We start from the raw sequence: 26,692 nt of genomic DNA, 5'->3' as shown, positions 1-26,692 counted from the left end.
AAGAATCAAGGTAAGTGTTAATGGAGAGAGCACCTGGGTTTGAGTTCCAGTGCCATCACTTCTGCACATATAGCCCTTAGTTACCTATTTTGAATAACGGGAATACTGGTGCTGTACATCCGATCCCATTATTGTAAGAACTAAAGGAACTAAGGTACTTTAAAAATGCTTCCTAGATTGCAAAACATTCTCCAAGGAAGATTATAATTAGCATCATTATTTTTATTAACTATACTGACTTCAAAGTACTTAATTTCCCTTATTGATTAATTCTAAAGAGATTTTCTTCCAGTCCATTTCTTCCCAGAATCTTAATAATGCTATTTCACTACCAGGAAAAAAGGAAAAGAGGATCTTTCCCTGAGCTTGTTTCTGTATTTTGAAGGCTTTTTATTCCCTAGGCTGTAGGGGAGCCCAGTCTGCTCAAACACCTTTCTCCCGGCTCCACATCAAGGCCTGCTCCTGTCTACAAACTCGAGGAGATGCTGTAATGAGCTCTCAGCTGCCCCCCTCCACTGGTAGCTTGTGCTTAGCTTTGAGCAACTGTGTAAAGAACAGAAGCAAAAGCCTCAGAATGTCTGCATTTCCAGTGTCCTCCCCACCTGCCTGAAAGTGCTCTGGTGGCATTCACTAGTAAAACCATGTAAGCTTCCTGGTGTTACCCAGGCCCTGCAACATCAGCTGGAGTAAGCACGTAGCACACACATCTGCGGATATCCCAGAGATTATCACTGTTGAGTCAGTCAGGAGCAGATAAGTGTATTTAGCAAGAGAATAGGATTGGCAGTGGGAATCGAACTAGCAAGCCAAGCCCTATGCATCCGGCCTTAGGAGCAATGGCTGTGAGTGTGTCCCGAAGTGCTGGGGGGCGGGGCTATCTCCGGGAAATGGCACGTGACTGAGTTCACTTTTAGAAGTATCCATGTCATGGGAAACACTGTCTTTCCTAAGAACTGGGTTATTTTTAACCTTTTCTCCCCTTTAGTTGTTCCGAATAGGCAGTGCTGGTAGAAATTCTGAGGCTTTAGGTCCTTTTGTTCATTAACAGTCGCTTAGCAAGAGAATAGGAAGGAGAAACCCTGAAAGAATGCCTGGAAACAAGAAGTATCTGGCAATATTAATTGCACCTCCATTATCTTTTGAGGCATAAAGGTAATAAACTGTTCCCAGAACAATATAAAAGAGCATATATTCTGTTGTGAGAGCATCACCCGTTACTGCTCTTATTGCCGGTTGCTGGGGAGTGTGTATAACAGCAGGAAGCATTGCCCAGGTCCTATGCCAGCTTCATGATCATTGGTATGTTTGAGCCCATTGTTGTGGCCATTGTATCAATCAGTCTCACTGAGGCTTTCCTTTGTTGTCCCTGACCCTCTACATTACCAACCCTGATGTCCTTTTCTAGGGATTGGTCTTTTCTGATGACTTGTCCAAAGTAAGTGAGCCCAAATCTCACATCCTTGTTTCTAAGGAGCCTTCTGTTTGTATTTCTTCTAAGACTAAGTCATTCATTCTTTTGGCAGTCCATGTATATTCCATATTCTTCTCCCATACCATAATTTGAACGCATCGATTTTTCTTCTCGCTTCCTTTTTCATTGTCCAGCTTTCACAGTGAATATGAGCCATTTGAAAAGACCATGACTTGGGTCAGAACCACCTATGGGTCACTTCTCTAGCCGGGGTGGAAGAATATTCCATATAGTGGTGACTCCACGTAAGTTTCCTTGTTGATGATGACAAAGAAAACTCCTATTAAAAAAAAAGTTTGTTTTTTTTTTTATTTAAAGTTAGTGTTGGATGGTTGTGTCTAGCAAAAATGCGAGGCTTTTACAAATATTAAGTTGAAATATCAAGAATATTTAGTAAGAAAAAAGATAAAAGTCATATTTAGGTAGAAGATTCTGTGATTTTAGTTTTTTAAATTTCGGTTCTTTTTTTACTTCCTTAAAAGAAAAGTAGTTCACACTCCTTAATACATCATTGTAAATAATTATTCTTCTGGCCTTTTTATTAGTAGGTTTTAGTTTATAGTTTTATGTCAAGAATAATGTTTATAGACTGGCACAACCTTAAAAAAAAAAAATCACCTTGTTTAAAATTGACCTACCATTTAAATGTCATCATCTTGGCTAATGAACACTTTCTAGACTCATCCTTCTCAATTGTGGGCATTAAGCCCATAAACAGGAATGCTAAAGGGGGAAGAGTAGGGGAGTTACTTCCAGGAGAAGAGAAGCCTTGGAGAAGTGAATGGAAAATGTTGCCTCTGTTTAGCATGAATGAGCCTGAGTTTTAAATAACCTTCTTCAGGCCAGATAAATAGTTTGTCTTTGGCTTAGTAATCATGCATTACATTCAGATATTTAAGTGAAATGTTTTCTGGCTTTCCTCACTTCAGCTTTGAATCTTTACATGCTTTGTTGTATTTTAACTCATCAACTTCGTTGAATAAAATATCTAATTTATACCTTTTAGTACGTGTAAGAGAGGCAAGTTTGCAGCAAGACAATGGGGGGGAACATATACTTGAGCTTTTGTTTTGTTTTGTTTTGTTTTGTTTTAGACACAAATGTAATTGGGTTGGGTTTTTTTTTTCTTTTCTTATTTTTTAGATGCACGCACACACACACACATCACAAAATGCTGCAGTATACCAGAATGATAAAAGTAGTTACTGCTTGGTGATTGCATCATGAGCAGTTGTGATTATCTCACTTATTCTTTTCTTTCCTCTGTTTTCAAGCTGTTCTGCAATGAATATGCATTACTTATATTTTTAAAAAATGAAGATTTTTTTAAGAAACATACTCCAAAATTCATTTGAATTCTTTGTCAAAAATTATCCACCTTTTACCATTTTGAGAAATTGGTTGTTTTGACCCATATCTGGTAGCCCCAAAGTCCTATTGAACTGGGTGCAGTCCTCTGAAGTGCCCACTCCGTGGGAGTAAGAGGAAGACAGCCTTACAGACAGCTCTCACGCATGTATGCATCCATGACAAGTAATAGGTGAAGTCAGATGAGCAGAAAGACATTGTAATTCTTTTTCTTGTTACTCCTTCTATGTGACCTTGAGGCAAGGTAAATCAGTATGGCCCTGGTATCACTCAGTAAAGTGCCAGTTTGTTTTATGGGCAGGATTCATCTGCAGCACAGAAGGTGGGAATTCACAATGGATATTGGAACAAAGGGAGGCAAATGGAATTTGCCTTGGAATGGTACTATGGGTAAGAAGACAACTTCATGCTGCCTTAATGACATGCTGAGTAAACTATACAAGTGATCTTAACTAGGTATAGTGGCCTATCAAGTTTAAAGGAGTAAAAAGGAAAGCCTCTTATTTGTCACCTAGATAGGCACTTCACCATCTCTGCAGGATTGAATAATCCAGAGTGACAAGAGTGCTGGCCCCTCTATTTCATATAACTAGAAGTGGATCATGAAGAAGAACCTGGGTGAACCACCGATTGTATTCACAACCTTATACTTTACATAAACTCTTTATAACAGCCTTTCTAAAAAGCATTTCCTAGAAATACACTGATTATACAAAGAATAAAATCAGAATTCTTTTATAAAATCCATTGTCGATGACTTCTTGTGTTGGTGCAGTGGACAAGCAGTTATTGAAAAATCTTATTTCTAATACTGCTTTTCCCATGAGTAACATGACAAGCTCCCAGTAAAGCATTAAATGTCTATTACAAAAGGGGGGAATAGGGAATTCTGTGAGTTGATGGCTCCCTCTTCCCATCAAGGTTTGTTCTAGGGGTCTGACAATCTAAAGTCCTTCTTTCTCCCAAGGTCTTGGGAAATTCAACTTTTTAACCCTTAGGATTTCAGCAGTAAAGCCAATATGTCTTTTCAGTCTCTCTCTCTCTCCCTCCCTCCTCATACCACCCCTCCATGTCCCCTTCCCAGGAGTAAATCTTCTGCCTACTCATTGTTGTTATTATTGGTTTTCTTCCCCTTTTTCCTTTCACCAGAAGTTCATTGGCCCTTTTGACTGAGTCCGCATACCATTGAGAAGATAAAGGAGCTGTACCCTTGCACCCGGCCCATTAGAGAGACTCAGGAGAGGTGTAGGCAGTAGCTGTGCAAATACAGAGAAGCAGGTGCTTGTGGCCACTGCGATTTGTTGATTTGGGGACTAACAGAGTTTCCTCATCTGCCTTCATATTAAATATGCTCAGAGGAGGCTGGTGAGTGGAACGTGGCCACCGTGATTATTGTGGTGATCAGCCAGTGCCAAGCCACAAGCTTGGGGGACACAAGCTGATCTGTGCACTGCAGCTGCCAGCCTGGGATGACTGTTCATGCAAATACCATTTTGCAGTCCCTGGGGCTGTGATCAAGTGCCAACTGTGAGGTAATCCTCACTGAAGAGGGATCTGTGCTGCTTTGGATTCTCGAGCAATAAGGGGGTGCTGCAGAACTTGAGGGTATGCGGAAGCTCTGTTGCAGAAAGGGCTCACAGGCACATGGCCGAGGGGACTGCACTGCGCTTCTTCCCAGGGACAGCAATGCTAACCAGGGGCATGTCAACTTCCTGCGGTGAGAAGAAAGAAAAGGCTCTTCAGGGATGCGCACCCCAACGTATTCAAGGGGAACCACCTGAAGGATTGCGAAGGAGGGGGATTTTCAAAGCATGAGTTTAGTAGCACACCAGGATTTAAACCAAAAAAAAAAAAAAAACCCATTGCCGTTGAGTTGATTCCAACTCATAGCAGCCCCACGACCCCACCAGGGTTTCCGAATTTAAACCAGTGCCACTTAATTCGCATGTTATTTTCCTGGGATTTACTGGAAGTCTCATTTCCTAGTAGCCGGCTATCACTGAAAGTTGAATGATAAATGTTAAAAGTAATTATCATCTGAAGCCATTAGTGTGTCCTTGGGCAAGTCAAAAAGCACCTTGATCATGTGTTAGTGAGAGCTAACAAATGGAGCTGGACCCCTGAGTTGCGATTAAACACTGCCACCTGCTTATCAACCCTTGGAGGCTAGCAGTTGTCCTCATCTGACCGTTCACAGTCTGTAATATGATCTGGAAGTCTTTCGGAAAACTGACATCTGTAAGTGTAAAGTTCACTGCCAAGTACCTGTACCTGTGGGTGGCTTCTCACTGAGCCACTGTTTCCGAAGAAATTCTTAGAATCACCTTAAGAATTTACTTTTAAGGGCATAGATGTATTCATGTCTTGCATATTCAGGTCAATCAAACTGCAAATATATATGCATGAATTAAAAGTCGTTTTGTTTCTTGTGAAAGACAGTTTATGAATTTGAACTTGCCTGTGACTTTATTTTGTTGGCAAAAGCCATCTTGATTCAATGTCTGGATAGCACTTTGAGGAGTCTCGGGAATGCTTTGTCCCTGAACTGTGAAGAGAGTGACTCTACAATAAGACTCTTGCCTTTGTGTTTCCCAGGTAGTCTGAGATTAAGTTTATTTTAGCACTTACGATGTGGCAGCTCAATTGGCACCAGACAGCATGCTGACCACAAGACCCATTGTCTCCCATTCAGGCAGTCTAAAAAAAAACACTGTGAAAATTATCTTCCTTGGCAGCCACTTTGATCTTGTCACTTCTGCACTGAAAGCTTCTTGCTGTTTCCCAAAGCCCTTCATATTAGCCTAAGCCTCCTCACTCTGGCTGTTGCAGCTTGGCTCTGCCTTAATCACAGTTTTTCTCTGCTTTCTCCTGATCTTCGGCCACCTCCTCGGCTCCAGCCAAACAAAGCTGTTCTCAGGATCCATTGACACTGTCTGACACTTTTGATACTTTCCTTTCACTAGTGCAGTCCACCAAAATTGAGGACATTTTGCTAGTTTGATACGCTACCACCTAACCTTCAGAAGTTATGAAAGGATACCCTGGAATGAGACCTGCGTGGTGACTAATGCTCTGCTTATTTTATATGACTATCAGGCCAACTGGAGTCCTTGAGTGGTGCAAACCATTAACGCTCTTGGCTGCTAACCAAAAGGTTGGAGATTCAGGTCCACCCAGAGGTACCTCAGGAGAAAGGTCTGGTGATCCACATCTGAAAAGCCAGCCCTTGAAAACCCTACGGAGTACAGTTCTGCTGTGACACACGTGGGGTCACTATGAGTCGAAGGTGGCTTGGAGGCAACTGGTAACTGATATCAGGTCACATAAAATCAACAGTTGCCACCGGGGAATCTTCTAGGGAGAAGGAGTTGTTCCATACTATTTTAAACACAGTTTATAGATATTTTAAGCCTTTTTAAGAACCAGATAAAAGAGACAGAATTTATAGCAGAAAAAGGTGCTACAATATGAGGAAGAAACAAAATTAATCAAAAAAGCTCTTCCATAACTGATGAATGAATTTCGCATGTAAGCAACCTGGAATGGAGTACAAGGCCCAGATCACCTTCTATTCCATGTTCATTTATGCACACATTTACCTACTTAAGAAAAAAGTCATGAGAGTCTGATATATGTCAGATTCTTTTTGAACCCCTGGGATTTAAATGTGAAAAAGGTATAGTCCTTACCCTCCTAAGCTAAAACCAAACCAAACCAAACTCGTAGTGACCTATAGTACGCAACAGAACTGCCCCATAGGGCTTCTAAGGCTATAAATCTTTACGGAAGCAGACTGCCACATCTCTCTCCCACAGAGTGGTGGGTGGGTTGGAACCACTGATCTTTCATTTAGCAGCCAGGCGCTTTAACCACTGTGCCACCAGGGCAAATATTATTTCCTGGGAAGAACAATATGTAAGATACACTGAGGACACAAACCGTAGTGGGGTCCCCATTTAAGCCTTTCTTACTTTAAGAAGGGTGGGACTGTGGTTGTTCAGTGGTAGAATTTTCACCCTCCATGTGGAAGACCCAGGTTCGAATCCCAGCCAATGCTCCTCCTACACAGCCACCACCCATATTTCAGTAGAGGCTTGCATGTTACTATGATGATTTCAGTGGAACTTCCAGACTAAGACCAGGAAGAATGGCCTGGCAACCTACTTCTAAAAATCAGCAAATGGAAATTCTATGAATCACAAGGTTTTGTTCTGAAGCCAGTCATGGGGATGGTGCAAGATCTGACAACATTTCACTCTTTTGTGCATGGGGCTGCCATGAGTCGGGGGCTGAGTCGGTGGCAGTTAACCACAGCTTTAAGAAGTCCACTTCTTTTAACTGAAATTTGAACTTTTTTTTTTTTAATTTTGCTTTAGGTGACAGTTCACAGCTCAAGTTAGTTTCTCATATAAAAGTTTATACATACATTGCTATGTGACCCTAGTTGCTATCTGTATGATGTGACAGCACACTGCTCCTCTCCACCCCGGATTTCCCATGTCCATTCAACCAGCACCTATCCATTTCTGCCTTCTCATCTCACCTCCAGACAGGAGTTGCCCGTTTAGTCTCATGTACCTACTTGAACTAAGAAGCACACTCTTCACGAGCATTATTTTGTGTATTATAATCCAGTCTAATCTTTGAAGAGTTGTCTTCAGGAATGGTTTTAGTTCTGGGTTAAAAATCCGGGGGCCATGTCTTCTGGGGCTCCTCTAGTCTCAGTCAGACTGTTAAGTCTGATCTTTGTACTAGAATTTGAGTTCTGCAGCCCACTTTTCTCCTGCTCCATCAGGGACTCTCTGTTGTGCTCCCTGTCAGGGCGGTCATTGGTGGTAGCTGGGCACCAGCTAATTCTTCTGGTCTCGGGCTGATGGAGTCTCTGGTTTTTGTGGCCCTTTTTGCCTCTTGGGCTAATATTTTCCTTGTGTCTTTGGTGTTCTTCATTCTCCTTTGCTCCAGGTGGGTTGGGATCAATTAATGCATCAAAATTTGAACTTTTAAATTTAGTTTATACTAATACAACTTTTGAGTAAGTTTTATAATATTGGTTTCTTTGCAACTGTATCTGTGCATTATTTTTCAGTGTTTTTCTTAGGTCTTTGGGTATCTGCTCCGTAGAAACTACACCTAGGCTTGATGTTGGTGCCTGAAACTGTGGCTGTCACCTCAGCAACACAGAACCTGGGCTCAACACAAGGAGCAAAGCTTGATTTCATTTCAATTATGCCTGAGCTGACCGATTGCCACCTTTCTAGGGAAGGATTCCTGTCCCCTGGAGTTTCTTGCTGTAATTTTTTGTACCTAAGTGTATGGAAACCCTACTTCTCACAGAGGAGAGACGATCTGGTTCTGCCGTTATGTTCAAGGGCAGTCGTGTTATGGGAAGGGCAATCAAGTGGTGACCGTGACTGCTGAGAACAGGAGCCTGGGTTACACCGAGGTGCCGTCAGAACTGGTGGTGAAACTAGGGGAAATCCCTTGACCTCTTTTTGTTTGAACCTCCCTTGCCAAATGAAGAATATTCCTGGAAACATGGACTGGTTTACTTATTAGTTGTACGCTGTAAGGCTTCCCAGAAACTATAGAGAGAGTATAGTGTTAAACCTTATACAGACAAAAAGATACTAATTTCGTGCTTTTTATAGAGGGTTCAGTGTGTGCTGAGTGAAATACCCAACATCGCTGGAGCAATGAGCACATGAGGTAATGATAAAGAAGATACCCCTAACTACTCCGTAGGATAACTTCAATGCTACTTAAAGTGAAAGAGAAGTACAAGGAGATTTGAGGGGCCACTGTGTAAGTATGGAGCCCTGGTGGTGCAGTGGTTAAGAGCTCAGCTGCTAAACAAAAGGTCAGCAGTTGCTATCCACCAGTCGCGCCTTGGAAACCCCATGGGGCAGTTCTGCTCTGTCCTGTAAGGTCGTTATGAGTCATAATCAACTCGACAGCAACGGGTTTGGTTTGGTTCGGTTGGTATAAGTATAATGTAGGAGCTCTTTCTGTTGTTAGCTGCCATCAAGTTGGCCCCTGACTCATGGCAACCCCATGCACAAGGGAATAAAATGTTGCCTGGTCCTGGGCCATCCCTATGGTAGGCTACGGATGCAACCATCGTGACCCGCAGTGTTTTCACTAGCAAGTAGATTGCCAGGCCTTTCTTCCTAGCCTGGAAGTGCCACTGAAACCTGTTCAGCATCATAGCAACACCCAAGCCTCCACTGACAGATGGGTGTTGCTGTGCATAAAGGTGCGTTGACCTGGAATTGAACTGGGGTCTTCCACATGGAAGACAGGAATTCTACCACTGCACCACCATTGCCCCCAGGAGTGCTGCGGAGGATGGCTTACTTTTCAAACACTCCATTTAATGTGAATTTGTGTAAAAGTCTATGAAAGGCTCATTTAGCTAGCAACTAGTCATATTTTTCTACAACTGCAAAACTGTCTGTTTTCAACTACATGATCGTATGATCATAATGAGTAAATAATAAATCCACCATGTAAATAAGTATAATGCTGTGGCCTCCATCTGCCAAGTACCTCCTGTGCTAGCATTCTGCCAGGCACACCTACACTATTTCCAGCAATCTAAGGATACAGAGTATTTTATTTTATGAATGAGGCAAAAGGCTCACAGGGGCTAGATAAAATGCCTAAGGTCACATGAGCCAGAAATAACAAAGTCAAGATCCGCACTCAAACCTGTCCGCCTCCTAAACCTACCCACTGTCTAGTACTGTACCATTTCCTGGAGGGTCCCTGCAGAAAGTTACGGTGCCGCTAAATTCTCTAAAACAAACAAACAAAAAATTTGTAAAGGATACCCACTGTATTGTCCTGCTAAGGGATTCACAGCATTCGTATATTAATTATTCTAAGTAAAACCTTCTAAAAAGTTAACTTGTAAATAAAAACCAAAAAATCCAAACCCATTGCCACTGAGTCAATTCCTAGTAGAATTGCCCCATAGGGTTTCCAAAGAGCACCTGGTAGATTTGAACTGCCGACCTTTTGATTAGCAGCCATCGTTCCTAACCACTATGCCACCATGGTTTCCAACTTCTAAATAGTTAAATAAAAAGAGAAAAATAAATAATCTGGACTAACCAGCATTTCAGAATCTTGTTGGACCAAAAATCCTTTTTTTTTTTTTCATGAAATTTAATTTTGGCAAATATTATTCTTTCTCGTTTTGTCAAATACCTTATCTCCTACTCCCTAATCTTGTCCGACAAGGAGGAGTATACATTGGGAAATCCCAACCAAATGAGGTAGCAGCTATCAACCCTACAGTGGTGGACTGCCTTACTATTAACAAAACCCTTCATTTTCTTCTCACCCAGTTTTCACAAGAATCCTGTGAAAAGTATTCACTTTTTTTTAAAACGATGAGGAAACATCTCAGAAGGCCAGTTTGGACAGTTTTTGGCAATTTAGGTCCAAAAATAAATGAAGGATTATTATTATTTTTAGGTCTTCCTATACTAGAAATCAAATGGGTAATTTCAAAGGGCGAATGAAGTTTACCTTGGGTTCTTTCTCTCTCTCTAAATATCATAAAATTCATACGCCTTATCTAGGTCTTGCTCACGGGAGACAAAATGAAGCTCATTTTTTAAGAAGGGCACCGTAGAGTTTCTTTGATGTATTTCTGGGTGAACCTAGCCTTCCCTGCTTTACAGCACTGGGCACTTTCACCCTTAGTCACATGCAAGAGAAAGAGCAGTGAGTCACATCAAAGCTGCAGGTGAATATAATGTGCATTTCAGAGAAGCCCAAAGCTTCCTCTACCTTACCCACCCCCGTCTCAGGAGGGAAGGCCCCTGTTTTCCTTTTATCTGGTAATTGCCCTGTGTAACTGCTGATGCCTCCAGCAATATGGATGCCAAGGAGGTTGCCTCAGTCCTCCAAGAGACCAGGCAAGCTGGTTAGTGACTATGTGAGTTAGAAAGAAGTTCCACAGAAAGCAACACACAATAATCCTACAAATGATACGTGTTTCGGCCCACCAAGTGGTTTCTTAGGTGACTCACAGAGTTGGCCTCAGAGGTAGAAACATGATTGCAGCTCCGTTTGAATTTTTACGTTACGGTGCACAGTCGTTAAAGGAAGGCACGGACTCCTTGCCTTCATTTCCAATTAAAAACCAGAAATGTTTATTATGCTGGCAGCTGGTTCTTGCTAACTCATGAGCTGATGAACTACTTTTCAGTTAGGCCATTTGCTTTTCTTTCTCTTTCCACTGGCAAACCACTTATCAATCTTTTTCTTTTCTAATTGTGGCAAACTACACACAACATAAAATTTGCCATTTTAACCATCTTCAAGAGCACAATCCAGTGGTATTATTCACGCTGTTTTGGGCAACCATCACCACCATCCATTTCCAAACCATTTTCATTACCCGAAACAGAAACTCTGTACCCAGTAAGGAATAACACCCCCTTCTCATGTACCCCCAGCCCACGATAGCCCCTAATCTACTTTCTGTCTCTCTGCACATATCTTTTGCAGATCTTTCATATAAATGGAATTATACAGTATGTGTCCTTTTGTGACAGACTTATTTCACTCAGCATAATGTTTTCAAGATTCATCCATGTGGTGGCAGGTATCAGGGCTTTGTCTCTCTTTATGGCTGAGTAACACTTCATCGTGTATATAGACCATATTTGGTTTATCCATTCATCTGTTGATTGACATTTGGGCTGTTCCCCCTTTTGGCTATTGGGAATAGTGCTACAATGCACAATGGAGTACAAGTATCTATTTGAGTCCCTGCTTTCTGTCCTTTTGGCCAGATACCTAGGAGTGGAACTGCTAGGTCATCTCCCATTGATCTGTTTTTAGATATTTTAGCAGTTTAGCATGTTCTCAGAAGGCAGAGACTGAGTAAATGTTGACAGTAGAAGCCAGTTGGAAAAGATGTATGTATAAAATTAACAGTGACTGCTGGTTTATCAGAAACCCTAGTGGCGTAGTGGTTAATTACTACAGCTGCTAAGCAGAAGGTTGGCAGTTCAAATCCACCAGGTGCTCCTTGGAAACTCTATGGGGCAGTTCTACTCTGTCCTACGCGGTCACTATGAGTCGGAATCGAATCAATGGCAACAGACTGGACTTTTTGGTTTTGGCTTGTTTATCTATGCTTTCCTCTGCACTGTTGCAGCAAGTCCAAGGTTGCCCATTCTCATGACTCACCCACTAAAGGGAATTGTGTGACTTTGGGGTCAGTGTTAAAACGCTCTTGACTTTGTTTTGTTGGGGTCTTTTCTTGCATTTCTTATTAATTTTTGTGATTTGTAAAATGAAGGGGCTTGTGTAAGACTCTCTAAGGCCCCTTCTGCCTTTTTCTCTGATACCCTAAACCACGTGTAAATACATATCTTCACTTGAATAGCGTTCTGCTAGCTTTGGGAATTACAATAATTAAAACCAAGGCTGTAGTACAATCCTTCAGCAGGATTACATTTGTAAAAAAACTAATTTGAAAGTTGGAAGGGGTGAGTTCATAGACCCAAGTGTACAGAATAGGCGGGAATGTTTACCACAGAATGGGTATAACTCAGTCTACAGGCAGGCAAAAGTAGAATAAAATGATGAGATTTGGAAATGGAAAAGGGCAGTAAATTGGCTCTGGGAGGAGGTGGAAGAAGTTTTCATCTTGCGACCTGTATTTGATCTTTGGGCAGGTGGTGCCTGGACTAGCCTACACCTCAGGTCTGGTTTTATGTACTTTACGTTGCACCCTGAATTGACACTTCTCTAGGTGAGTCATGTGCAGTGACAGCACTTCAGCAAAATCGATGTGGCACTTGTATCTCAATGACAAATTGGACAGTGTCTCTAGGTCATTGCCGTTCATCAGACATCATATATCTCAGCCTGGTTTGTCCTTTCTGCTGTTGTTGTGAAGACTTTCTCATTCTGAATAAAAGCAGGCTCCCATTCCAGCTTCCTTCCCTCGATCCCTCTTCCCGATATCATTTAACTGGAGAATTCACCCACCAGTTGCTTCCACCCAAATGGCCTGGGAGCTGGCAGATCCGCAGAGCTGCAGAGAAGCATCTAGAATGCAGAGAAGGCGGCACCCCAGCACAATTGATGTCTGCTGCCACCCTTCACCGTGCAGCTGATTCAGGCTCAGGGAATGTGTGTTGCTTCAAAGAGATGGTCTTTCCTAATACAGTCGTGTTACTACTCCAGTGCAGCTAGTCCTTTTTTTTTTTTAATCCACGTAATCCTGTTTCCCTGAGGAACTTTATTAATAACTTCTAAGCATTCCCTCCCTAATCCCCACAGAGAGTCTATAAGTAGGACCTGTATTTAATGACATTGTTTAACAAAAGGCAAACTGAGACACAAGCAAAGTAAAAAGGATTCCGTCTCAGGCTCCCTGATACCAAGCTCCCTCTGCCTTTGCCCCCCATGCCTGACTGTCCCGCCAGTACCCAACTGTCCCTCCTCTCCCTGACTGTCCCTCCTCTACCTGACTGTCCCTCCTCTCCCTGACTGTCCCTCCTCTCCCTGACTGTCCCTCCAGTGCCTGACTGTCCCTCTAGTACCTGACCCTCCCTCCTCTCCCTGACTGTCCCTCCCATACTTGACTGTCCCTTTTCTACCTCTCTGTCCCTCCAGTACCTGACTGTCCCTCCCCTACCTGACTGTCCCTCCCATACCAGTCTCTCCCATACCTGACTATCCCTCCAGTGCCTGACTGTCCCTCCAGTACCTGACTGTCCCTCCCGTACCTGACTGTCCCTCCCATACCTGACTGTCCCTTCCATGCCTGACTGTTCCTCCTGTACCTGACTGTCCCTTCTCTACCTGTCTCCCCATGCCTGACTGTCCCTCCCATACCTGACTGTCCCTCCTATGCCTGACTGTCCCCTCCCCTACCAGACTATCCCCCGTGTAACTGACTTTCCCTCCCATAGCTGACTGTCCCTCCCTTACCTGACTGTCCTTCCAGTACCTGACTGTCCCTCCAGTACCTGTCTGTCCCATACCTGACTGTCCTTCCAGTGCCTGACCATCCCTCCAGTACCTAACTGTCCTTCTTGTACTTGTCTGTCCCCATGCCTCACTGTCCCTCACCGTACCTAAGTATCCCTCCTCATGCCCTCTCCTGCCCCAGGAAGTACAGAGCAAACTGGATTTCTTTAGGAAACCACCAGGTGGTATAATATAGTGGTTAAGACCAGTGGAGTAAGACCTCCTGGGTTCAAATCCTGCCTAAGCTTTTTTGCTGGCCGCGTGATCTCAGAAACAATATCCGACCTCTCTGTCCCTTAGCTTCTTTATCAATAAACTAGGAATAATATTAATATCTACCTTACAAAGGTTTATGTGAATTAGATAAGCTGATGTATGCCAAAGCATCACGCAATACCTCGATCATAGATGGTACCATGTAAGGTTTTTCTATGACTGTTACTCTCCACTGGGGCAGGATACCCACCACCTAATATCAGAGCCTAAAGGCCCTGAGGCAGTCCTGGAGCTGAAGATACCCACAGAGGGGTCTGTGTTACCCTGGGAGCCCTGGTGGCACATCAGTCAAGTGATAAAGCTGCTTACCAAAAGCTTGGCAGTTCAGATCCACCAGCTGCTCCTTGGAGACCCTACAGGGCAGCTCTACTCTGTCCCCTAGGGTCACTATGGGTTAGAATTGACTCGTCGGCAATGGGTTTTTTTTTTTTTTTTTGGTGTGACCCTGAGACCTATTTAAACCCAGGATAGCCCTTCCTTCAAGGCCTCCTTCCTTAACTCATTTGCAGAACCACCTTTCTCTCCTTCCTGTTCTCTTTACGTCCACAATTCACATTCCCTAATAGAGGAGGCCTGAAATTTCCCCACCCCTAGAGCTGCCCATATCTTCAAGACAGAACACAGCCCCACTGCAAGTCACTATGGGCTAGAGTGTCCCCTGCGGCCCTGGTCTCCTAAAACCAGTCAACCCGTTGCTGTAGAGCCAACTCCAATTCATGGTAACCCCCATGTATGTACGAGGACAACTGTGCTCCATAGGATTTCCAATGGCTGATTTTTCAGAAGTACATCTCCAGGCCTTCCGAGGTGCCTCTGGTGGGTTTAGACCACCAACCTTTCACTTAGCAGTCAAGTACTTTAACCCTTAGCACCACCCAAGGACTCCTGGGACCTCCGACAACTTCTCAAGGGCGTGTGAAAGCTCCCAGTGGCTCTACCTTTTGGGTTTAGGCATCCAGCTGATGCCTAAGGCACATGGGCAGACACCCATGTGCAAACTCCCACCCCTCCCCCACAAACCCACAGCTCCTCCACCCCCCCACCCCCCCCCCCCCACACAAGCACCCAGATCTATAAGCTCAGACCTTAAAATTGGAAACAGCTTGCCCTTTCCGGACTTAGGGACTGTGGTTCAGCACAATTACTGTGCTCCTAAAAAAAAAAAATTTTTTTTTTTTTTTTACATTTCTGCCCCCTTCCCCATTCAAGTGTCAGCCACCACTTCCTATGTCTGTGACTTTAGACAAATTGCTTTCTTCTTCTAAGCCTGTTTCTACACACACACACACAACAAAAAGTACAGATGATAAAGGCTGCCTCACAAAGAGGTCTTGAGAATTAAAGGAGCCACCAGAGGCTGTTGTATTTGTGCCGTAGTTGCACTGTAAGTGACGTTCGCCCTCTCCCTTGCTGCGCTCCTCCCACACCTACTTCTCAGACCAAATGCTTGTGTGCCTCTCATCTTGGAGTTCAGCCTCAAGTGTGGCCCATTGACTGAGATGTGAGCACCAGACCCCTGCCTCTCTCACATCACCACCTCCCCACAGCTGGAGACCAGTTGGTGTATTCCTGGGGGCCTGTCATGTCCTGATGTGGCACGTGTCAACCATCACCTCAGCTCTGCACCTGCACCTGCCTGACGGGAGCTTCTGGCCAAGCTGATGGACTGTACCCCATACAGGCTCTGCCTCAACATTCTTCCCACCCCCCACCCTCCCTCCAGCCGGTATCACCCTGAACTAGATGAGGCTGATGGTCAGGGACCTTGCACGTAAATGTGGGTGTCTTACGTGCCCCTACAATAAGTCAAGGTAGAAATTTGTCATAAGAACATGAAGTGCTCAAGTCAACAATTTCCACATTTTGAAGTTTCTCCTATTTCTAGAGGCATCACCCTAGTGCCTGTCATTCCTTCAGAGAGACAAAGGTAGCAGGCAAATGGGTCCGCTCTCCTTTGCCTGGCTCAGCCTGCACCTCACCACAGTTTTCTATTATTTTCTATCCATATTGAGAAAAATGGTTAAAGGCACTAGCTGCATACATGTTTAAACAATCAGGGAAATGTCAATTAGGAAGTTAAATAAATGTATAAAAGCCTGTAGGAAGGATAAAGAGAAAACTTAATGACGTGTAAGGGCCATGGAAGTATATGCCGTATTGAAATGTTCACTGAAGAAACTTGTATGGCAAAAAATGTCAGTAAAGTGCTATCACCATGAGTTTAAATGTACATATGTACATAGGGGGCATTGCTGGTTCAGTGGTAGAGTTTTCACCTTCAGTGTGGGATACCCGGATTTGATTCCTAGCCAATGCACCTGATGAGGGGCCACCACCCATCTGCCAGTGGAGGCTAGCATGTTGCTGTGATACTGAACAGGTTTTAGCGAAGCTTCCAGACTAATGCATACTATGAAGGAAGACCTGGTGATTTACTTCCAAAAATCAGCCAGTGAAAACCCTATGGATCACAATGGCCACGGGGACGGCACAGGGCTGGGCAGCATTTTGCTCTGTTGTGCATGGGATCACCATGAGTTGGGGGTCAACTTTATGGAAGTTAACACCACGTATGTTTTGTGAATGTATTGTTTGTAATGAGGTGTGAAGTACAGAGCAGACTCACAGATGTGTGCAGCTTTTCCCCCTGCCAATCATCTTCTGGTTTCATAGAATAAGAGATGATATGACTATGTCTGGTACTCCTTACTCCCTTCCCACTTCACTGCCCCCCTCACAGTCTCACCAGCACTGACCATGGCTTCATTCACTGACCACACTGTCTAGGCACAGCCTCTCTAAGGAGTGGCCCGAGACCTCTGCCTGCCCCTGTGTTCCCTGGGCAGTGAGAGTGCACTGAGGCCGCACTCGGTGTTTAGCACCTGGCTAAAGCCTGCAGCAGATTCACATAAAGCATTTCTGAACCCCCAGCCCTCTACAGGGCTCTGACGCAGTAGCTCCAACACGCAGGAAACAGCGAAGTACCTTTTCAAGACAAACGTACAGCACAAGGTGCCAAAAGTTGTGCCCTTGCTATTCTGGATTGCAGAAAAGACTGTGTATTTCTTTAAACAATTTCATTGATACTGATCAGAAAATGACTGTTTAAAAATGGCACTGTTTTTGTTTGTATGTTGTTTGTTTGGGCCTCTCCCACTGGAGCCATCGAGGGGGGTTCTTCTTTTCTCTCCTTATATATCTTCCTCTTACAATTTCCTAGATGGCAGACTAGGGAAATCGTAACCTATTGTGATTTATGTGGGCGTGTTACTCTGTTAAGGTCCCTGGGTGACACAAGAGGTTTGCTAATCAAAAGGTTGACAGTTCAAACCCACCCAGTGGTGCTACAAATGAAAAGCCTGATGAACTGCTTCCATAAAGATTACAGCCAAGAAAATCCTGTGGAGCAGTTCTGCTCTGTAGCACATGGGGCCGTGATGATTCGCAATCAACTTGGTGGCAACAGGTTATGACCGTTTTATGATGCGCCTCTGTGGTGATATCTCCAGACCATCCAAGGAAGAGAAAAACAAGAAGAGCCACATGCTCGGACTTAATTTGTTAAGTAGCCATTCCAAAACTAGAAGAGAGCATCTCTAGCGCAATGGTTTTTAAAATTCAAAGCACTTCACTTACTTTATGGCATTTCCAACATTCAGGGTAAAGTCGGTCAATAGGTTCAATGACAGTATAGTTAGACTCTGCAGTCAGCCATATAAATATTGATCTTGGTTTGACCTAAAAAAACAATGGCACTTGGGGCCTTGCACTCCAGCTAAGCTTCTTTAGCATATGCAGCAGATCTGAGTTGCCTCTTAGAAAACAGGCCCAAATGGAGCCCCAGCTGCTTTCTTTACTTGGGTTTTATCACTGATCTTCAAGTGACTCTCAGCTACATCAGTCATCTGGACATGCTTCCCGGAGAGAGTTCCTAGTGCACGATCTGACTACACCCACTTTCCAGGCTCAGCAGAGGGTATGAACTACCAAGTGCAGGCTTGAAAACAGGAAGCAAGTGACATAAAATGGGATCCTGGGCAGGGGCCATGGGAGGATCCGTGGTGAAGGGGCCTAGGGGTGGGAAACAGGCCAAGTCTGTGCAGACTCCCAGACACCGAAATGAGAAACCACGCTCCCACCATGCACACTGATACTTAATTCCTTATAGAATAAAACTTGGTCAAATTTGAAACTACTTTATTGAAGGTTACACTTTGCTGGAACAGAATTTTAAAATTCCAAAGTCAAATTACAGTTTTCTAGAATATATTTTGAACATTACAGACATAATGGATTAGAGGAGAGGCATTAGCTGAAAGGTTTCTGGGTGTAAATCTAATTCATTATATTGTCACATCATTCATAAAAATTATGGCACCACAACCAACACCATTAAATTAGAAATTAGTACGCCTTGCCCTGATATATAACCAACAAACTGTACTCTTAGTTCTGATGTTGTGATTCCTGAAGAGTGTCTTGTAATATGTGTTTGCATTTCTAAAACCAGGATAGAGAACTAGCATAAAGAAAACTAAACTGAGTACTACTAGTTCTAGGAGGGGCCCTGGTAGCACAGTAGTTAAGTGCTATGGCTACTAACCAAAAGGTCAAAAATTCAAATCCACTGGCCGCTCCTTGGAAACCCTATGGGGCAGTTCTATTCTGTCCTACAGGGACACTATGAGTCAGAATCGACTTGATGGCCATGGGTAGTTCTAGGAGAACGGCTTTCATATCTAGCACTTTCTAGCATTGGTTTCACTTGAATCTACTTCAGCAATTGGGAAGGTGGCTGTGCAGTAACGATTGATTCGAAATGAAATGTGAGCACATTAGAAAATCATTATTCTTCAGAAAGCCGACCATTATTCTTCTATAACTTTCACAACTGGGAAAATTAATGACACGGATTAAAGAATTTAGGCCGAGACCCAGATCCTGCTTTTAGATATCAATCCAAGAAGGTAATTTTCTGGTTGTTGTTAGTTTCCATCGAGTTGGCTCCAACTCATGGCGACCTATGTATAGCAGAACAAAATGTTGTCCAGTCCTGCGCCATCTTCAAGATCACTGGTACGTTTGAGCTCATTGTTGTGGCTATCAATCCATTTCATTGAGGGTCCCCTTGCTTTTGTTGGCCCTCTGCTTTACCAAGCATGATGTTCTTTTCTAACAATGGGTCTTTTCTGATGACGTCTCCAAAGTGAGCAAGCCAAATTTTCTGGTTACATTTAAATAAATTATCATAACCCTAGTAAACAAAGCGATTCCTATTATCTAACTCCACATTTGCTGTAAAATGCCAAGCAAGAGAATATAATTAATTAGTAGAAATTAAATTCATGTTATGGACACTCATGCCATTGTTGATAAGTGAGACATGGAAAAGGGATTTTTCATTCACTTGTGCCTTTAAGGAACCCAGGGGATTTCAATGTTTCCATCATGACCTAAATAATACAGGTATTTAGAGTAGCATTGTTACAGAAAGAATGGGCATGCTTGCAGAACCAAACCCAACAGTGGTTTTTCCCCATAGTTATACTGTGGAGAAGAAATAGACCAGAACTCTGGTCTTCAAAAAACGAAACACTATCAGAAAGAATTGTTCAGCCAGTTACTCAGGAGCTTGCGTTTGAGATACAACAAACAAATGGTGAAAAATTTATTGCAGATTTATGTCAAAGTGAGATAATTGTCCTTTATATAACCTGATAATCAGTAACACTTGAACAACATTCTCTAAATTTCAAAGCGCTATGTCATACATCATCTTATCTGATTGTCAGAGAAACTCGGTGAGGGAGGTAGATTAAGCAATATCTCTCAGGAAACTGAGATCTGGAATCGGTAACATATTCACATTCAACTAGGAATGTAGAAACCAATAGCCTTATGGAATAATAGAGTTAAAAGAGGCCTCCGGGTACCGCATGGTCATGCCTCATGCCTTTAAGCAGCAGAGAATCTAATGCTCCCAGGGAGGTTGACAAGCTGATGATGATAAATTCTCCCAGCCTGAGTCTAGGAAGGCCTCCGAGGTGATGCCCAAGGCAGAGCACAGGCTTGCCCTTACTTCATATGCGCTCTGTTTATCCAGAATATGGAGAGAACCCCGCTGCTCCTGCGCCTTTTCCTCCCAGCCTCAATTCAATATATTCAAAAGAATGCATTATAAATGAATATTTTAAATATTCCCAATTTAATCATTTACTAATGAGTTGAGGGTCATCTAAGAAACAATTCAGAAAGTAGTTATAAATTTATTACAGATAAATTATTTCATAATTATAATTTCATAGATAAATGATTATTTCATGAATAAATTTATTTCTTTTATTTTATGATAAATTTATAAGTTATTTATTTTATTTAAAGATTTTATAGTCTAAAAGATTTTCGAATAGGAAAAGCAAAGCAAGTGGACAACTCAAAAACACAGGAGACCCTTTTGTGACTTTTTGTTAAGTAAAAGGAGAAACTACAAAAAACAATTAGTTTTTCCAAAGGAATCAAAGAGAACATTGGCAAGAAGATAGAACGTCAAATGATGCTCAAAGAGTGACAAATGTAGTCAGGAAAACTATCATGGTTCAACTGTGGGTAGAATCAGATCAGTTGCTGACCTTTCACAAACACCCAAAAACACCCAAAGGAAAAAAAAAAAATAGCTCCCAAATAATAACTGGTTAGCATCGCTTGAGAAGTCCAACCGTGTCCCCATGCTTGTGACTCTGAGCATGTCTGTGGCCATCTGCTGCCCACATCCCCCTCAACCCACACCACTGAAGACATCATCTCACATCATCTCACTCTAATTCCTCATGCCATGTGTCAAAACATCTCCGTTCTCTACTCTAAAATATGTCCGTTTGTTTTATATCATGAATCGAAAATGAAAAGACTTTATATAATTTTATCACCAATAAACTCTTGCCAGTGATAAGACAGAGCAAAGCACAGCAATCAGCATATATTCATCTTTTTCCATTTAGGAAGAAAGATTACTCAAGGTGGGCTTGATGCCTTGAGCTGGGGTGTTTCACTGTGGAGGTGTAGACTAAACTTCCCTCCCTTTGTTTATTGCATAAAAAAAAAAAATAAGACCATCAAATCCCAACATTCAATACTTGTAAAATGCTAACATTGTTGGTGTTAGCTGCCCTCAACTCCTGGCGACCCCGTGCACAACGGAAGGGAGTGCTGTCTGGTCCTGTGTCATCCCCGCAATTGATTGCTGATCAGACCATTGTAATCCACAGGGTTTTCATTAGATGATTTTCAGCAGAAAATCAGACCTTTCTTCCTAGTCCATCATAGTCTAGAAGCTCTGCTGAAATTTGTTCAGCGTCATAGCAACATGCAAGCTTCCACTACCAGGTGGGTGACGGCTGTGCGTGAGATGGGTTGGCCAGAAACTGCAGCTGGGTCTCCTGCATAGGAGGCAAGAATTCTATTGATTGCTGGAGTGTAAAAAAGGGTTGGTAAAATAAATAAATAAAAGCCTCTGTTGTTTGTAGATGAACAGAAGATAATGATTGAATGTACTGATTCGTTTTCCCCGTAAGAGATACAGACTGGACTAAGAAAAAACAACTTATCCATTGGTTAGGGTTTTGTTAGGTTTTCTGTATCCCTTATGCTTATGAGTATCTCAAAGTGAAAATATTGACTACAAGTGAGCCTGTTAAATAAAAGTACTAATTAAGAACACAGCAGAGGGAGAGAAATTAACACCTGGTAAATAAGTTCTGAACGTTATAAAATGTTATAAACTTATAAAAGCTTATAAAAAGTTACAGTAACTTGGGGCAAACTGACATGTTTTTGGTATTAGCAGTAGATATGAACAAAATCCTAACCAAAGAGTTCTAACATTTTGTCCCCCAGAGTCTTTCTACTTTTGATGTATTTCAGATGCAATACCTTTCTTATTTCTTACGGCTATTCCAGTCAAAACCAAAACCCTCAGCTTCCCACAACTCCAGCTTTCTCCCTGAGACCATATTCATCAGCAACAGTCATCTGTGGAGTTTGTTCATTCATTCATGTGTTTGACAAATATTGACTGAGCCCTTACAGGTGCAAGCCCTGTGCTGGGCTTTGTGCAGTGGTAAGCTTGGCAGACATCAACGAGGCCTGCCCTCATAGGATGTACAGTCCCAGTGTGCCTCTTTATTCCTGAGAAACTCAAAGTTCTTGATTGTCTTGATTGCTTTGCAAAAACATTAAAATCACCGTCTTTGATGATTTATATCAATAAGCTGGCATTCTACTCCTTGATATGTTCTAGCCTAGAAAATGTCCCACACATTTCTCGACTTTTATGATTCTTTTGTGCACAATACTGACATGCCAGTATTGTGCGTACAACAATCCTCTCTCTCCTCTTTCAAATCTTATCTCTTGGCCACCTTGAAAGTGCCACTCAACAATTCCCTTTTCTACAAGGTTGCCATCTGGCAATTCAGTACTTCCCACAGCATTGTTAGCACTTAAGTACAGCTGTAAGTTTTCACTGTGTACACATGCTGTTGTCATTCTGTTCTTTTCAGTCTTTTGGAATTACTTCTGCTAATGATAGGAGTGAGATGGCACAATCGGCTAAGCACTCAGCTACTAACCGAAAGGTTAGCAGTTTGAACCCACCTGGCAGTGCCTCAGAAGAAAGGCCTGGTGATCGGCTTCCAAAAGATCACAGTCTTGAAAACCCAAAGGAGTGCAGTTCTACTCTGCACATACGGGGTCTCCATGAGTCAGAATTGACTCGACAGAAACTGCTTTGTGTGTGTGTGTGTGTGTGTGTGGTGATCATTCTCCCACCCCATTCAGTTGTGAGGAATTTGAGGGACCCTGCCTTTTGCTGTCTTAAAATCCTGGTTGTCACTTTGCTATCTTATAATCCTGGTTGTTATGTTCTGTAAACACTGAAGATGTTAGGTAAAGTGTCTGATAGACATTCTTGAGCAGGACTGCAAAAATGACATTGCTTAAAAGAGAGTGAGCTAGAGTAAGAGCGAGTGAGAGAAGTTTCTTCAACACCAAAGCATCTCTGGCCTTCTTCCTCTGTTGCAGTGTTATATGGCTGTCATGATTCGGGTTAAACCAAGGTCATTGTAGCCTAAATCTTAAAGAAAGGAAGATGGAAAACAACCAAATAATTAAAAATTACCTTAATCTACAGGATTGGAAAAATGAAAAGAAGCAGGTAGAGCAACCAACAGAAAAGCCATGAGATAAATATAGATATAAGGTACTTTATCAAAGAGATTTTTTATAAAAGGGGGAAGAAAGCATGATCACAAAAGAAACCGATGAAATAGGAGAGAAGTGGGTGAACTAATAAGATGGAAGAAAGTGCATCAATATTTTGAGGGGAAATGAAAGAAAACGTCGTTTCTAAAAGAGAGGGAAAGACCTGCATCAATGGAAACAATGATATATTTCTTTCAAGGCCAGTGCTCAACATAAGTTGCAGAGCTGGCCTGTGGTGGAACTCACAAGTTTTACTGGCAATATATGTGAGGAGACAAAAAGCAGCATATGGATAAATACAAAAATATACTCCCTGGAGACACTGCCTCTTCAGATGTCAAGAAAAACCTGGATGAAGTGCAGCAAGAGTGGCAGGCTGTAAAATAACACAGCCAAGGCCACCCACAGAACCAAACATTAAGCATTAGGCAACTTATTACTGAAACAGTCCCTTTCTTTTCAGGCTTCAGTAGAAGACTCTAGAGGACTAAAAGGGGAAATCTGAGATCACTCTGTAATCCCACTCGGGATATTTAGTGGTGGATAACTGGCCCCACCACTAAACCAAACCCAGTGACATCGAGTAGATTCCGACTCATAGCGACCCTATACGACAGAGTAGAACTACCCCATAGGGGTTTCCAAGGAGCAGCTGGTGGATTTGAACTGCCAACCTTTTGGTTAGTAGCCAAACATTTAACCACTGCACCACCAGGGCTCCCCACCGCTGAAAGGAGAATTAAAAATGAGAGGCAAGACTGCATTCCCAGTTAGGTGTTCCTGGTGTTCACCTCCCCGGGTGGAACTGGTCTTGAGTAGCCGGGACACCTTGTCTACCACTCTGGTGCAGAACTAAGATCACCGTAAGGGTAGAGCTTACATCATTATTTTGTATCCTTGTTACTTAATTCAGTACTTGGCATATTGTAAGTTCTCAAAAGGTGTTTCTGATGTTATTTGTTTATTTTTCTAATAATAAATGATCAAATGGAAAAGTGGACAAACTGCCATTTGTATCCTGGTTCCCCTGCTAATTAGCCGTGTGACTTTGCTTAAGATATTTTAACTCTATACATGTTTCTTCATTGGTAAATTGGAGGTAATAATAGTTTTTATCTCAGGGGATTTTTGAGGATTAAATGAATTAGTCTAGGTAAACCTTTAGACCAGTGGCTGGAAATAGCATATCTCAATAAATGTTATCATCACTCATATTATTTTTGCCAAACTAGAAGATAAATCTAATAACCACTATATTTTTTTTTTTTTAACACAAAAACAAGTAAGAGAAAAAGTACATATTTAATCAACTGAAAAGATCCATGCAGTTACCACCTAGGAGTAAAATCTCAACTCTTCAGAAACTTTAGGTAGTAAGTCACACTGAACCACAAAAATTTCCATGGTTGGAAACCACTCCATGGCAACGGGTTTGGGTTTTTTTTTTTTTGGTTTAAGTGTTAAATACCAGGATCGTTTTAATGTGTTTTAAATAAAAAATCAGTATAAAGCACAACATATAATTCTTTACATTCTTTTTCAGACTCTATAGGAGGTAATGTAATCTCATCTTTGTGTTTTCTATTCACTATTATGATCATAAATTACTCAGTCCTCCTTCAGCACATTTTTATTAAGTACCTACTATGTTCCAGGTACTGTTCTAAGCACAAGGGAGGCAGTGGTGAATTAAACATAAGCCACGCTCGCATGCATTTTATAATCTTGTGAGAAAACACGCACACACACACACACAATGTTATGGGACGATAATTGCTATGAAGGAAAATTATTACAGAGCCCAGAGCATGAATAAAACAACATATGGTAGAGCTAGGGATGGACTCTTAGATAAAATGACTTTTAAGCAAAGACCAGTTCAAGGAAGAGAGGACAGTAGGTACAAAAGTCCTGAGGTGGGAGCATGTTTGGTGTGTTCACAGAAGTGAGTGGAGACTTTGTGGCTAAAGAGCAATGGGTGAGGGGCACAGAGGGTGTCTTAGTTATCTAGTGCTACTATAACAGAAATATCACAAGTGGGTGGCTTTAATGAACAGAAATTTATTTTTTTACAGTTTAGGATGTTAGAAGTTCGAATTCAGGGTGCTGGCTCTAGGGGAAGGTTTTCTGTTGGCTCTGGGGGAAGGTCCTTGTCTCTTTTCAGCTTCTGTTCCTAGGTTCCTTGGAGCTTTGGTAGCGCACTGGTTAAGAGCTTGGCCACTAACCAAAAGGCCAGCAGTTCCAATCTACCAGCCACTCTTTGAGAACCCTATGGGGCAGTTCTGCTTTGTCCTTCTGGGTCTCCGTGAGTCAGAGTGAACTCAACAGCAGTAGGTTTGGTTTGGTTTCATTCCTAGGTTCCGTGGTGATCACGTAACATGTATTTTCCTCTCCATTTGTACTTGTTTGCTTGCTTATTCTGCTTTTATGTCTCAGCAGAGACTGATTTAAGGTACACCCTGCACTAATACTGCCTCATTAACATAACAAGGAAAGCTTATTCCCAAACTGGATTATAACCACAGATGTAGGAGTTCAGATTTACAACACGTATTTGTGGGGGACACAATTCAATCCATAACAGAGGGGTGAGAGAGAAAATCAGGAAAGTAGCTGGGAGCCATGTTAAGAATTTGAATTTTGCTCTGAGTAAGTGGGAAGATATTGAAGGGATTTTATGCTGATGGGTGACATGATCTGATTTATATTTTAGGAGTATCAAGATGGGAAAGGGAGACCATTACACGATGGCTCGGACTAGGGCTCTAGATGTATTTTGAGGTAAGGCCAAAAGGATTTGCTGATGGATTAGACATACTTAGGGTGGTACAGGTTCTGCTGGACAACACCAAATGGGCCCTATCCCAGTGGGTAGGTTAGGGGCTGGCTTTCTTGGAAATGTCCTTAATGTCAGCTAGCTAACTTACTTAATTTTTCTACCTTTCTTCCTTTTTTATGTAATTCATTTTCTCCCTCTCTTTCTGATTAAGGGAAAGTGACGTAAATGAACCTGTGTGGTGAATTGGATGGTTTAACTGTAGATATGGGTAAAACTAACAGCTCTAAGTCTCATTCCAGCAGTTTGTTTGTTTGTGTTTGTCACCAATGAATTTTAGAATTTCTGAAGTTGATTGGCGTAGTTTCCACTGAGGTCAAAAATTATTCCAGAAACCTTAAGATTCTAAAACTCCTGCTATCCTTTACCAGAGTTTACTTTCTGTATTTAAAAAGGCATATGCATTTTCAGATAAATTTTAGTGCGTCATTCTTTGGTGTTCCTTCTCGTACCAGGCTTACTAAAAACAGGTTGACTCTCTT

General features: G+C 42.3%; 1 protein-coding gene across 13 annotated transcripts in view; it reads left to right on the top strand.

Moving 5' to 3' along the window:
• The window catches only part of CHRM3 (cholinergic receptor muscarinic 3), a 552,731-nt gene that overhangs the window by 427,943 nt on the left and 98,096 nt on the right, over positions 1 to 26,692 (top strand). The window contains exon 5 of one of the 13 annotated variants that reach the window (XR_007515293.1): positions 26,088 to 26,155. The exons of 11 other annotated variants lie outside the window; for them this stretch is intronic. The gene's annotated coding sequence lies outside the window, so the exon portion shown is untranslated. Of the gene's footprint in view, positions 1 to 26,087; positions 26,684 to 26,692 lie in introns of those variants that run through there. One more of the 13 variants, XR_007515291.1, reaches the window with a different exon arrangement.

The sequence above is a fragment of the Elephas maximus genome, chromosome 24 (genome assembly GCF_024166365.1).
Source record: "Elephas maximus indicus isolate mEleMax1 chromosome 24, mEleMax1 primary haplotype, whole genome shotgun sequence".
NCBI classification, from domain to species: domain Eukaryota; kingdom Metazoa; phylum Chordata; class Mammalia; order Proboscidea; family Elephantidae; genus Elephas; species Elephas maximus.
The sequence above is the reverse complement of the archived record's forward strand: the minus strand, read 5'-3'. Positions and strand labels throughout refer to the sequence as shown.